Source organism: Rhinopithecus roxellana, chromosome 14, assembly GCF_007565055.1.
Source record: "Rhinopithecus roxellana isolate Shanxi Qingling chromosome 14, ASM756505v1, whole genome shotgun sequence".
Taxonomy (NCBI): Eukaryota; Metazoa; Chordata; class Mammalia; order Primates; family Cercopithecidae; genus Rhinopithecus; species Rhinopithecus roxellana.
The window spans coordinates 122,288,287-122,301,602 of NC_044562.1; positions in this window are offsets into that span (position 1 = coordinate 122,288,287).

Sequence of the window (13,316 nt, forward strand, 5' to 3'; positions counted from 1 at the left end):
GAAGCAACTCCTCATCTCTTACAGTTTGATCATGAGATTGCAACCATTCAGTCACATCTTCAGACTCCACTTCTAATTCTAGCTCTCTTGCTATTTCTACCACATCTGCAGTTACTTCCCCCACTAACGTCTTGAACCTCTCAAAGTTATCTGTGGGGGTTGAAAACAACGTCTTCCAAACACCTGTTAATGTTGACATTTTGAATTCCTACCATGAATAATGAATGTTCCTCTTGGCATTTAACATGGTAAATTCTTTCCAGAAAGTTTTCAGTTTATTTTGCCCAGTTCCATCAAAGGAATCACTATTTATGGCAGCTACAGCCTTATGAAATGTATTTCTTAAATAGTAAGGCAAAAGTTGAAATTACTTCTTGATCCATGGGCTGAAAAATGAATGTTGTGTTAGAAAGCACATAAACCTTAACCTCCTTATATACATCTCCACCAGAGCTCTTAGGTGCCTTGTCAATGAGCAGTAATATTTTGAAAGGAATCTTTTTTTTCTGAGCAGTAGTTCTCAACAGTGGGCTTAAAATATTCAGTAAACCATTCTGTAAACCGATGTGCTGTCACCCAGGCTTTGTTGTTGCATTGATAGAGCACAGGCAGAGTAGATTTAGCATAATTCTTAAGGGCCCTCTGATTTTCAGAATGGTAAATAAGCATTGGCTTCAACTTAACGTCATCAGCTGCATTAACTCCTAACAAGAGAGTCAGTCTGTTATTTTGAAACTTTGAAGCCAGGCATTGACTTCTCTCTAGCTATGGAAGCCCTAGATGGCATCTTCTTTCTTGTTTTTTGTTTTTGTTTTTTTTTGACAGAGTCTCACTTCTGTCATGCAGGCTGGAGTGCGGTGGTGTAATCACAGCTCACTGCAGCCTTGAATTCCCAGGCTCAGGTGATTCTTCCACTTCAGCCTCCCTAGTAGCTGGGACTACAGACATGCATCATCATGCCTAGCTGGGTTTTGTTTTTTTTTTTTTTTTGAGATGGAGTCTCACTCTGTCGCCCAGGCTGGAGTGCAGTGGCGTGATCTCCACTCACTGCAAGCTCCGCCTCCCAGGTTCAGGCCATTCTCCTGCCTCAGCCTCCCGAGTAGCTGGGACTACAGGCACCCGCCACCACGTCCGGCTAATTTTTTGTATTTTTAGTAGAGACGGGGTTTCACCATGTTAGCCAGGATGGTCTCAATCTCCTGACCTCGTGATCCACCCACCTCGGCCTCCCAAAGTGCAAGGATTACAGGCGTGAGCCACTGTGCGTGGCCTGGTTTTGTTTTCTGTATTTTAGTAGAGAAGGAGTTTCTCCATGTTACTCAGGCTGGCGGCATCTTCTTTCAACAGAAAGCTGTTTCATCTACACGGAAAATTTGTTGTTTAGTGTAGCCACCTTCATCCGTTATTATGGTACATACCTTGTATGCACTAAGGTATGCCTGTACTCATATATTGCCCTTTATTCCTCTTACACCATTTACTACAATTTTTCTTAATGTTTAATGTGTGGTTTATGCCTAACCTTGCTATGAGGATCAGCTCCATGAAGGCAAGGGTCGTGTCTGTCCTGCCCACCAGCGTACCCTCAGTGCCTATCGTGCAGAGAGGTAAATGCCAGACCGAAGATTAAAATGGCTTGTCTTTAAGACTAGTGGATTTAAACTGGGGGAAAAGGTGAGACGGAAATCTGAGGCCAAAGACTCAGTTTGAGCAGAGGCCAGGGCCGTGCCATGGCATTTCACGTGGGCTTCCTTGGCTGTGACGGGAGGGTGGAGAGAAGCAACTTAAACTGCAGAACAACAAGACTAAACGCAGCATCTGCAAGGATAGAGTGAACATCCAGGTAGACGATGGGCTGGAGGAGTCCTGGAAGCAGAGGGAGGTGTCCTTGTGATGGGCCAGAGGTAGAGAAGAGGAGTGCTCCTCCAAAGCCAGGTTCTAAATTGATCAGGAGTGTCAGAGGTATGATGCTTTTCTGGAACGCTCCTGGAGATCTGAGAGATCTTGAGCATATTGACATCTTTACAGTTAGATTTCCAATCCGTATCAAAGGATATTGGAATGTTGCTGCATCTCTTGGTTAAACCTGGATTTTAAAAAATAAGTAATATGTACTGCTAATGATAAACTAATTCTGACAGCTGCCAGAGCCCCCCCAGTATTTCCCCCCCATTTCAATTTCTGGCCTGACCCCCTCTACCACACTGAGCTCCTTGCAGGGCTGGGTCTCTTTGGCCCCATGCCCCAATCCCACTTCACATGGTGACTGCTGACTCAGAGCGGTGCCCAGTCAGTTCTGGGAAGGATAAATATATTGATTGTATGCACCTGGGGGCGCTGGCAAGGATGACAATGGCATTTGGTCCTTCTTCCCGACAGGCAACTGGCCCGCCTCCTGCTCCTTCTAGTGTGCGTAGGCTCTGCTCCTCCACACACTAGCATCTCTATCACCCTTCTCCTCATGGCAGAGCGACTTTTTATTTATCCATTGACTTGAGTGGTGGAGTTTATTTTATTGGATTTTAGCACACATGTGAAGCCTTTGAAAAGCCTCTTCAGGCCGGGCATGTTGGCTCACGCCTGTAATCCCAGCACTTTGGGAGGCCGAGACGGGCGGATCACAAGGTCAGGAGATCAAGACCATCCTAGCTAACATGATGAAACCCCGTCTCTACTAAAAATACAAAAAACTAGCCAGGCGAGGTGGCGGGCACCTGTAGTCCCAGCTACTCGGGAGGCTGAGGCAGGAGAATGGCGTGAACCCGGGAGGCGGAGCTTGCAGTGAGCTGAGATCCGGCCACTGCACTCCAGCCTGGGCGACAGAGCGAGACTCCGTCTCAGAAAAAAAAAAAAAAAAAAAAGAAAAGCCTCTTCAGGCCGGGCACGTTGGCTCACGCCTGTAATCCCAGCACTTTGGGAGGCCGAGACGGGCGGATCACAAGGTCAGGAGATCAAGACCATCCTGGCTAACACGGTGAAACCCCATCTCCACTAAAAATACAAGAAATTAGCTGGGCGTGGTGGTGGCACCTGTAGTTCCAGCTACTCGGGAGGCTGAGGCAGGAGAATGGCGTGAACCCGTAAGGCGGTGCTTGCAGTGAGCCGAGATCATGCCACTGCACTCCAGCCTGGGCGACAGAGTGAGACTCTGTCTCAAAAAAAAAGAAAAAGAAAAGCAAAGCCTCTTTAGTTGATGACCATATTTCCCTTCTGACCACCATGTCCACCCCCACTGAAGCCTTCCGAAGGTCCATAAAGTCTGGATGATAATTAAAGTCATCTCAGCTGTCCTGGTCTGCTGTCCTGGTCTGCAAAGCCCTGTGGCTACGCTCCCTGCAGAGCGGCAGCTGCCCCACCTGCTGTCCTCTGCTCAGCACACCACGCCCATGCCCAGCCCAGAGTCCACCTACGCACTGCCCCTCTGCCTGGAGCACTCCTGCCATGCAGGTCCCGGCCTGTTGGGTTCATTTAACTTTAAAGATTAATTGGCAGGGCGCAGTGGCTCATGCCTGTAATCCCAGCACTTTGGGAGGCCGAGGTGGGTGGATCACAAGGTCAGGAGATCGACACCATCCTAACCAACATGGTGAAACCCCGTCTCTACTAAAAATACAAACAGTAGCCGGATGTGGTGGTGTAATCCGCCTGTAATCCCAGCTACTAGGGAGGCTGAGGCAGAAGAATCACTTGAACCAGGGAGTCGAAGGTTGCAGTGAGCCGAGATAGCGCCACTGCACTCCAGCCTGGCAACAGAGTGAGACTCGTCTGGAAAAAAAAAAAAAAAAAAAAGATTAATTTACAGCAAATGCTTTGTAAGCACTCTTTTATTAGCACTGTGTCCTATTTATCTGAAATATACTGAAAAGGCTGGGCATGGTGGCTCACCCCTGTAATCCCAGCACTTTGGAAGCCTGAGGCAGGAGGATCACTTGAGGCCAGAAGTTTGAAGTTACGAGTCTGAGAATAGCCTGGACAACATAATGAGACTCTGTCTCTCCAAAAATTAAAATTAAAAAATAAACACTTAGCCATACCTGGTGACGCATGCCTGTAGTCCCAGCTACTTGGGAAGCTGAGGCAGAAGGATCGCTTGAGCCCAGGAGGTTGGGGTTGTCTCCAACCTGGGTGACAGAGTGAGACTCCATCTCTAGAAAAAAAAATTTTTATAGCAAACACTTTGTTCTTTTATTAGCACTGTGAAGTATTTGGAATACACTGAGAAATGCAGACTAGGGTGAGCAGACACTCATGGACCCACTATCCAGGATTAGCAAATGTTCACATTTTGCCATATTTGCTTCCAATTATTATTATTCTTATTTGAGACAGTCTTGCTCTGTCGCCCAGGCTGGAGTGCAGTGGTGCAGTCTCGGCTCACTGCAAGCTCCACCTCCCAGGTTCAAGCAATTCTCCTGCCTCAGCCTCCCAAGTAGCTGGGATTACAGGTGTGTGCCACCATGCCCGGCTAATTTTTGTATTTTTAGTAGAAACGGGGTTTCGCCATGTTGGCCAAGCTGGTCTTGAACTCCTGACCTCAAGTGATCCACCTGCCTCGGCCTCCCAAAGTGCTGGGATTACAGGTGAGAGCCACTGTGTCTGGCCTGCTTCTAATTATTTTTATATAAAGTTTTATGTTACATATAACTAGATATAAATATATTTACATGTATACATATATTACATACTGTATACATTTTTTAACACAGCAAAGCCTCTCACATACAGTTCCAGACCCCTTTGTCCCCATCCTCTGGCCTATTCTCTCCCTCCCTGTGCAGTATCCACCCCGGAGTTACCATATCTTCCTCCTGCCCATGTTTTTGAATTTTGCTGCAAATACACAGTCCCTGGACTATATATAGCATTTATTCTGTATTTGGTGTGGTTGCTTCATTCTACTGCTGGCATTTTCCACTCAACATCCTACCTTCTGGGCCAATGTTGTTGCCATTCACAGGCTTAGTTCATTCTTTGAAAATGCTCTGCATCATTCCCTTCTCTGGGCACCTCACCATTTATTTCCCCGCTGTTCCCTGATGGATGCTTTTGCTTTTTTCCAGTCTTACAAGCAGGGCAGCGACAAGGTTGCTAGGTGGAGTCTGAATGTTCACCTAGGATGTTTTTCTGGCAGGAGGAATCACATGGTCAGCTGTGCGAGATGTGCTGCGTTGCCCTCCACGGCATCTACTCTACACTCCCCAGCAGCGTGTGAGAAGGCCCTGCTGGAGTGGCCAGGGGACCCTCGGAGGAGCCTAGGCCCTCCAGGGTGGGCCGGTCTCCCGTCAAGTGCTGTAAGGTTTGCTAAGTTCTTTCAGGCACCACTTTGGAGACAGACCCTCAGCACTGAGGAGGAGGCAGGTTACTGGTTGGATCTAGATGTGTTGCGTTACAGGTAGCATAAGGAGCTGTGTTCCCCGCCTGGTCATGTGGTAGGACAGCCAACTGTCGTCACCATCCCTGTAGCACCAGCACATCTGATGCCAGCAGGAGTGGACGGCCCCACTTCTCCAGGTGTCTTCACCTGCCACTTACTGGAACCTGCTCTGTCAAGGCAGGCCCTGAAGGTTTCTTCAAATGTAGCTGAGGCAGGGAAGAGATACTTTGCCTTCAACATCGGTGACCCAAGTCCTTTGGAACTACCTCCAAAGAGTAAGAGCACTTTCCTCTCTCAGACAACATGCAGGCAGGGTAGCGGCACCCCTCACTCTCAACACAGAATGGAACATAGTCTGCACTCCTGTAGGTGATCTGAAGGCATCGGGACCATGTGATACCAACCTCAGTCTCAGAGGGTAGGTCCTGCACAGGGGTGCGCAGCGTGGGACAGCACCCCTCAGCCCTACCCCTCTGTTCTTCCTGATCCTGTGACAACATCTCTCTGGAATGGAGGGCAGTCACTGCCTTCTGGCAGCCCCATCACCATGGCTGGGAGGAGGAGGCAGTCACAGACTCCTCAGGGAGCAACATCTCCCACTGCCCAGGCCATCGGCAACACGAGTGAGATGTGGCCTCTGCCCCAAGGGTGCTTGCAGAGCAGCAGGGAAGGTGAATGTGATGGTTAGTGGTTAATATTAAGTGTCAACTTGATTGGACTGAAGGATGCAAAGTATTGTTTCTGGGTGTTTCTGGGTGTTGCCAGCAGAGATTAACATGTGAGTCAGTGGACTGGGAGAGGAAGACCCACCTACAATGTGGGTGGGCACCATCCAATCGGCTGCCAGCATGGCGAGAAAAAGCAGGCAGAAGAAGGCGGAAGATGCTGACTTGCCGAGTCTCCCAGCCTTCATCCTTCTTCCGTGCTCAATGCTTCACACCCTCGAACATCAGACTCCTAGTTCTTCAGCTTTTGGACTCTTGGACTTACACCAGTGGTTTGCCAGGGTTCTCAGGCCTTCGGCCACAGACTTAAGGCTGCACTCTCGACTTCCCTACTTCTCAGGTTTTTGGACTCGGACTGAGCCGCCACTGGCTTCCATGCTCCTCAGCTTGCGGACGGCCTATCATGGGACTTCACCCTGTGATCGTGTGAGTCAATTCTTCTCAATAAATGCCCTTTCATGTGTCAGTTCTGTGCCTCTGGAGAACACTGATGAATACAGTGAGAAAGGTGGCTGGCACACCCGGGGACCCACAGAGGAGGAGAGCGAATTCGAAAGTCCCCCCTGAGCGCTAAAGGGATTCCCAGAGTGAGCATCCCCTCCCGAGGGGCGGAGGAGAAACAGGACACTCCTGCGGGTCTGGAATGGTGTGGATGGCTTGGAGGGGATGCGGGAGCCACAGGTAAACAGGCTGCCGATGGAGGGAAGAGTAGGTACCAGTCCAGAGTTTGGGGCTGTGATTTTAGCTGATTAGGCCCTTGTAAAACAGTTTCACGATGCCACCTGGTGGCAAGCTCAGAGCAACTTATTCCTGGAGAAGAGGGACAGGAAAAATCCATCTGGTGGTGAGAGTGCAAGGAGAAGAGGAAGGCACTGTCTGGTCTAGTATGCAGGGCATGGCATGGGAGAGCACAGCCCCTTGGCACCTTGAGCCTGTGGAGGGAGGCCGTGGGGGTAGTGGTCACCAGAGCCCTTCCGCTGAGGCCCAGTGCTGCCCTGACCCTGCCTGCAGGTCACTGTGCCACTGGGTGATGCCAGCACCTGGTCTGTGAGGGGGGAGTGCAGGGGTGGCTGTGACGCCTCAGGGCACTTGCCCCACTGGGTGCCCACAGCCTACCTGGAGTCCCTTCTCTGCTCACAGCACTATAGGCTGTCACTGGGAACCTCCTATTCTGTAGGCCCACCCAGCTTGTGACTGTGGCAACTCCGTCCCATATCCAGACTGAACAATATCTGTCTTCTGCGTTCCCTTGGGAGCAGCTTGGGCCAGGCAGGTGGGGTCATGCTGAGGGCCAGCAGCAGGACAGAGGGGCAGGTGGGCGGCAGGCCCGCCCACACCCATGCTCCTCACATGAGGTGGGGATTCCTTGGCTTCAGGCTCCTCATCTCAAACTGACAATGCGCTTCATTGTGAGGTGACATGTTGTGGGAGGTGTGGTCCCTGGACGCCTGAGGAACAGCCCAGATGGTGGGCAGTGCATTCCAGCACCCCAGCTCTCCAAAGCCCCTTTCACCTCCCTGAAGACAGTGTTCCTGCAGCTTCCCGGGGCCAGGCCACCTTTGTCCTCAGCCACTTGCCTAGTGTGTTTCGGCTCCGCCCAGTGTCACCCACCCTGTGTGACACTTCCACACCCCACACTGGGCACCTCCTCTGCGGCCACCCTCAGGCTTCTTGCCTTGCCCACCCCTCCAGCTTCCCTATACAACTCTCAGTCTCATCCTCTACACCTCTGGCTATATTGGGGAGGGGCACATTACTTTTTTCCAGTTTTTTTTTTTTTTTTTTTTTTGAGACGGAGTCTCGCTCTGTCACCCAGGCTGGAGTGCAGTGGCCAGATCTCAGCTCACTGCAACCTCCGCCTCCCGGGTTCATGCCATTCTCCTGCCTCAGCCTCCCGAGTAGCTGGGACTACAGGCGCCGCCACCTCACCCGGCTAGTTTTTTGTATTTTTAGTAGAGACGGGGTTTCACCATGTTAGCCAGGATGGTCTCGATCTCCTGACCTCGTGATCCGCCCGTCTTGGCCTCCCAAAGTGCTGGGATTAGAGGCTTGAGCCACCATGCCCGGCCACTTTTTTCCAGGTTTTTAAAATTGTGGTAAAATATACATAACATAAATTTGTCATTTTAACCAGTTTTAAGTGTGCAGTTCAGTGGCATGAGGTACATTCACACTGTTGGGCAGCCATCACCACCGTCCATCTCCAGGACTTTTTCATCTTCCCAGACTGACGCTCTGCCCCCATTCAGCACAAACCCCACATTCCCCTCCCTCCAGCTCCCACCATTCTACTTCCTGTCTCTAGTTCTCTGGCCTCTGGGGCCTCTCGAGACACAGCTAATGGGAGTGGAGCCCCGTAGTGCCTGTGCTGGTGTGGCTGCCTTCTTTCACTTAACGTAACGTCTTTAACGTTCAGCCATTGTATTACGCATCAGAATTTCATTCCTTTTCAAGGGTGAAGACTATACCACATTTTATGTATCCGTTCATCTACACATGGACGCTTGGGCTGATTCCACCTCTGGGTTTCGTGAATGATGCTTCTAGGCAGACAATTGTCACTTCAAGACCCTGCTTTCAATTCTTCCAGGTGTATACCCCGAAGTGGAATTGCGGACCAAAGGGTAATTCTGTTTAATTTTTTGAGGAACTGCCAAACTTTTATGTTCAAATGTTAAGTGAGGTTGAAGTTTTATTTTTTAATTTGATGTTCAATTGTTTGAGGAACTGGCATATTCACAGCATCTGCACCGTTCTCGATTTCCAACAGCAGGGCACGGGGTCCGCTTTCTCTACGTCCTCGCCAACAGTTTTTATTTTCTGTGTTTTCAATGGATGTGAGGTGGTATCTCATTGTTTTCATTTGCATTTCCCTAATGTTTAGTGATGTTGAGCATCTTTTTATATGCTATTGGCTATTTGTATATCTTCTTTAGAGAAATGTCTATTCAAGGCCGGATGCAGTGGCTCACGCCTGTAATCCCAGCACTTTAGGAGGCCTAGGCACGTGGATCACCTGAGGTCAGGAGTTCAAGACAAGCCTGGCCAATATGGTGAAACCTGTCTCTACTAAAAATACAAAAAAAATTGGCTGGGGGTGGTGGCAGGCGCCTGTAATCCCAGCTACTCAGGAGACTGAGGCAGGAGAACAACTTGGACCTGGGAGGCAGAGGTTGCAGTGAGCCAAGATCACACCACTGCACTCCAGCCTGGGCAATAAGAGTGAAACTCTCTCTCAAAAAAAAAAAAAAAGAAAGAAAGAAAGAAAGAAATGTCTATTAAAGTCCTTTGCCAGTTTTTGAATTGGTTGTTTGATTTTTGTTGTTCAGTTGTAGAAGTTTAAAAAGAAAATATTCTGGATGTTAACCTCTTATCAGATGCATGATTTACAAAGAAAAAAAAAAAACAGTTCAGAGAGTATAAAAAGATCAAGTATTTTTTAAAGGGTAGATTAAAGTAGATACATTAGAAACACATTATTGTTCCATGTGTAAACTTGAGACTCTTGTGCCTGTGTTTATTCTGGTTCTTTTCACAGTACATTGAAATCATCAGTTGGTCGGGTGCAGTGGCTCACTCCTGTAATCCCAGCACTTTAGGAGGCTGAGGTGGGTGGATCGCCTGAGGTCAGGAGTTCAAGACCAGCCTTGAACCCAGGACCCAAGAAGCAGAGGTTGCTGTGAGCCGAGATCGCACCATTGCACCCCAGTCTGGGCTATAAGAGTGAAACTGTTTAAAAACAAACCGGCCGGGCGCGGTGGCTCAAGCCTGTAATCCCAGCACTTTGGGAGGCTGAGACAGGCGGATCACGAGGTCAGGAGATTGAGACCATCCTGGCTAACACGGTGAAACCCCGTCTCTACTAAAAAATACAAAAAAAAGACTAGCCGGGCGAGGTGGTGGGTGTCTGTAGTCCCAGCTACTCAGGAGGCTGAGGCAGGAGAATGGCGTAAACCCGGGAGGCGGAGCTTGCAGTGAGCTGAGATCTGGCCGCTGCACTCCAGCATGGGCCACAGAGCGAGACTCCGTCTCAAAAAAACAAAAACAAAAACAAACCAACAGAAAAAAAAAAAAAAAAACGAGTTGAGCACAGTGGCTCATGCCTGTAATCCCAGCAGTGTGGGAGGTGAGCGGATCACCTGAGGTCAGGAGTTCAAGACCAGCTTGGGCCGGGCGCGGTGGCTCAAGCCTGTAATCCCAGCACTTTGGGAGGCCGAGACGGGCAGATTACAAGGTCAGGAGATTGAGACCATCCTGGCTAATACGGTGAAACCCCGTCTCTACTATAGAATACAAAAAACTAGCCGGGCGACGAGGCGGGCGCCTGTAGTCCCAGCTACTTGGGAGGCGGAGGCAGGAGAATGGCGTGAACCTGGGAGGCGGAGCTTGCAGTGAGCTGAGATCCGGCCACTGCACTCCAGCCTGGGCGACCGAGCCAGACTCCGTCTCAAAAAAAAAAAAAAAAAAAAAAGACCAGCTTGGCCAACATAGTGAAACCCCATCTCTACTAATAATACAAAATATAGCTGGGCATGGTGACATGTGCCTATAATCCCAGCTATTTGGGAGGCTGAGGCAGGAGAATGGCTTGAGTCCAGGAGGTGGAGGTTGCAGTGAGCCGAGATGGCGCCACTGCACTCCAGCCGGGGCAACAGAGCTAGACTCTGTCTCAAAAAAATAAATAAATAAATAAATAAAGGAAATTACCAATTTACTTTTCTGCATCTTCTGCTAGAGATTGAGCTTTTGAATGAAACTCTTGGGTCTGTGTTAGCAGAATCTGTCTCAGAGGAGACTGTGGTAGGGAGAATTCTAAGATAACTCTCAACAACCCACATCCTATATAATTCCTCCCCGCAAGGGTGGGAGGGACTGTGAATATAATGGGCTATCAATCTCGTGACTGTGTTAATCACATAGCACTTACGAAAGGGAGATTATTGATTAAGGAAGGGTGATGTCCTTAAAAGTTCTGACCAAATCATGGGAGTCCTTTGTATCTGGGTCTAGAGGTCACAGACAAGAGAAGTCAGAGATTCAAAGCCTAGGAAGGATTTGATGCAAGAGATCCTGAGGCTATCCCTGAAGGAGGAAGCTGCGGTGTTGTGAGAGGGCCTGTGGGAAGCAGCCAAGTGGCCTCTAGGAGTTGACAGTGGCTACCAATTAGCAAATACACGCCTCAGTCATTCAACTGCAAGAAACGGAATTTTGCCAACAACCTAAATGAGCTGGAAGGCAAATTCTTCTGCAGAACCTTCAGAGAGCTTGTGACCAGTCGACATCTTGAGCATGAGACCTTCAGCAGAGAACCAAGTTGGGCCATGGCAGACTCCTTACCCATGGTCATATATTTGTGTTGTTTTCAGCTACGAGGTTAAAACCTTCACAGCAACAGAACACTAATAGGAATTTTGGTTCCAGGAATGAGGTGCTACTGTAAGAAACATTTAAAAATATGCCAGTAGTTTTGGAACTGGGCAGTGGGTGGGGCCTGGAAATATTTTGAGGAACATCATTTAAAAAACTTGAATTACCCTAGAGAAGGCCTCTATTTCCTTGGATAGACTGTGCATAGAAATATAGACTTTAAGGCTTCTGTGGTTGACAGCTTAGCAGGTGGGGGATATGCTACCGGAAATGGGGTAGGTCCTGATGGTGTCACAGCAGAAATTGTTTCCCGCTACTGTGTGGGGAGCAAACTTTCAGGGGCCCCGTTTGCACGTACGTGTAATCGCTAGATAGGTTCTTCCTGCCTGCTGCACAGACAGAATCAAACTCCTGAGACTGTGCTGTTACAGTAGAGAAAGACTTTCATTGACCAGGGCCCAGCTCACACAGGAGAACTAGCGTTCTCACTCAAATTGGTAGGCTCAGAGGCCAGGGGATTTTAAGGACAATTGATGGGCAGGGGGTTAGGGAATAAGTGCAGCTGATTGGTTGGTGATGAAATTACAGAGGTGTGGAAAATGGTCCCCATGCACTGAGTCCACCTCTGGGTGGGACCACAGGGCCATTTGAGTCATGAGTCACAAGTCCAGGTGGGGTCCGTCTGAAAAAAGCTGAAAAAAAAAAAAAAAAAAATCTCAGGTTCTACAATAGTGACATTATAGGAGCAATTGAGAGAGTCACAAATCTTGTGACCACTGGCCATATGACTCCTGAGCTGTAAGGGATTGTAGAAACTATGCCTACCTTATCAGAATTCAGTTCCCTCCCATAATCCTATTCTTGTGGCCTTTCATTAGTCTTACCAAAGGTGGTTCTCAGTCCCTGAGCAAGGAAGGGATTAGTTTTAGGGAGGAACTATTATTATCCTTGCTTTCAAATTAAACTATAAACTAAATTCTTCTTAAAGTTAGCTTGGCTTAGCCCCAGGAATGACCAAGGACAGCTTGGAGGTCAGAAGCAAGATGGAGTCAACTATGTCAGATTTCTCTTACACTTGTAATTTTGCAAAGGCAGTTTCTTGTGGCTTAGGAGATTTCTAAGCAACGCTTTGAGGTGCTACCTGGTTTCTTCTTGCTACTTATAGCAAAATGTGAAGGAAGAGGGATAAACTGAGGGAAGAACTGCTAAACTAAAAGGAATCAGGACTGGAGGGTTTCGAAAATTCTTAGCCTCTCCAGATGTCAAAAGATGCTAAAAGTCAGAGATGGTGGCTGAAACCATGGCACAGAGAAAAGTCTGACACTGTAATGTTCTGCTAAGACCCCAGAAAGACCAAGAGGTCAGAATAGTCAGTCAATCCAAGGGCCCTTTCAAGACATTGAGGTATAGTCACAACAGAGGGCCCCAAGGACGCTGCCATCTCAGCAGGAGGCCAGGTGGAGGAGGGACTATCTCAAAAAGATTGTGCATGTGATTTTATCTAATGAAGTGAAACTGGTGAAACACGCTTACAAGGACTATGAGGTTCTTGAGATGTTTATTTCAGCAGAACATTCCCAGCTCATACTGACAGGGACAGAGAAAGTACACAATGAAACAAGGTCCCCAGAATTCCACTTGCAGGAAGCGAGGCAGTAGAACTACTTGGATGCAAATGTGCTACTTAGCATGAAAAAGGAAGGATGACCCGAGCTGAGAGCCACAGAGGATTTTCTCCCAGGCCTTGAAACCTAATGGAGTTGGTTCCAGAAGGATATAAAAGCTGTTATGGACCAGTCACTGCTTTTTACTGTCCATTCCCCCAACCTCCTTTTGAGCATTATGCTATG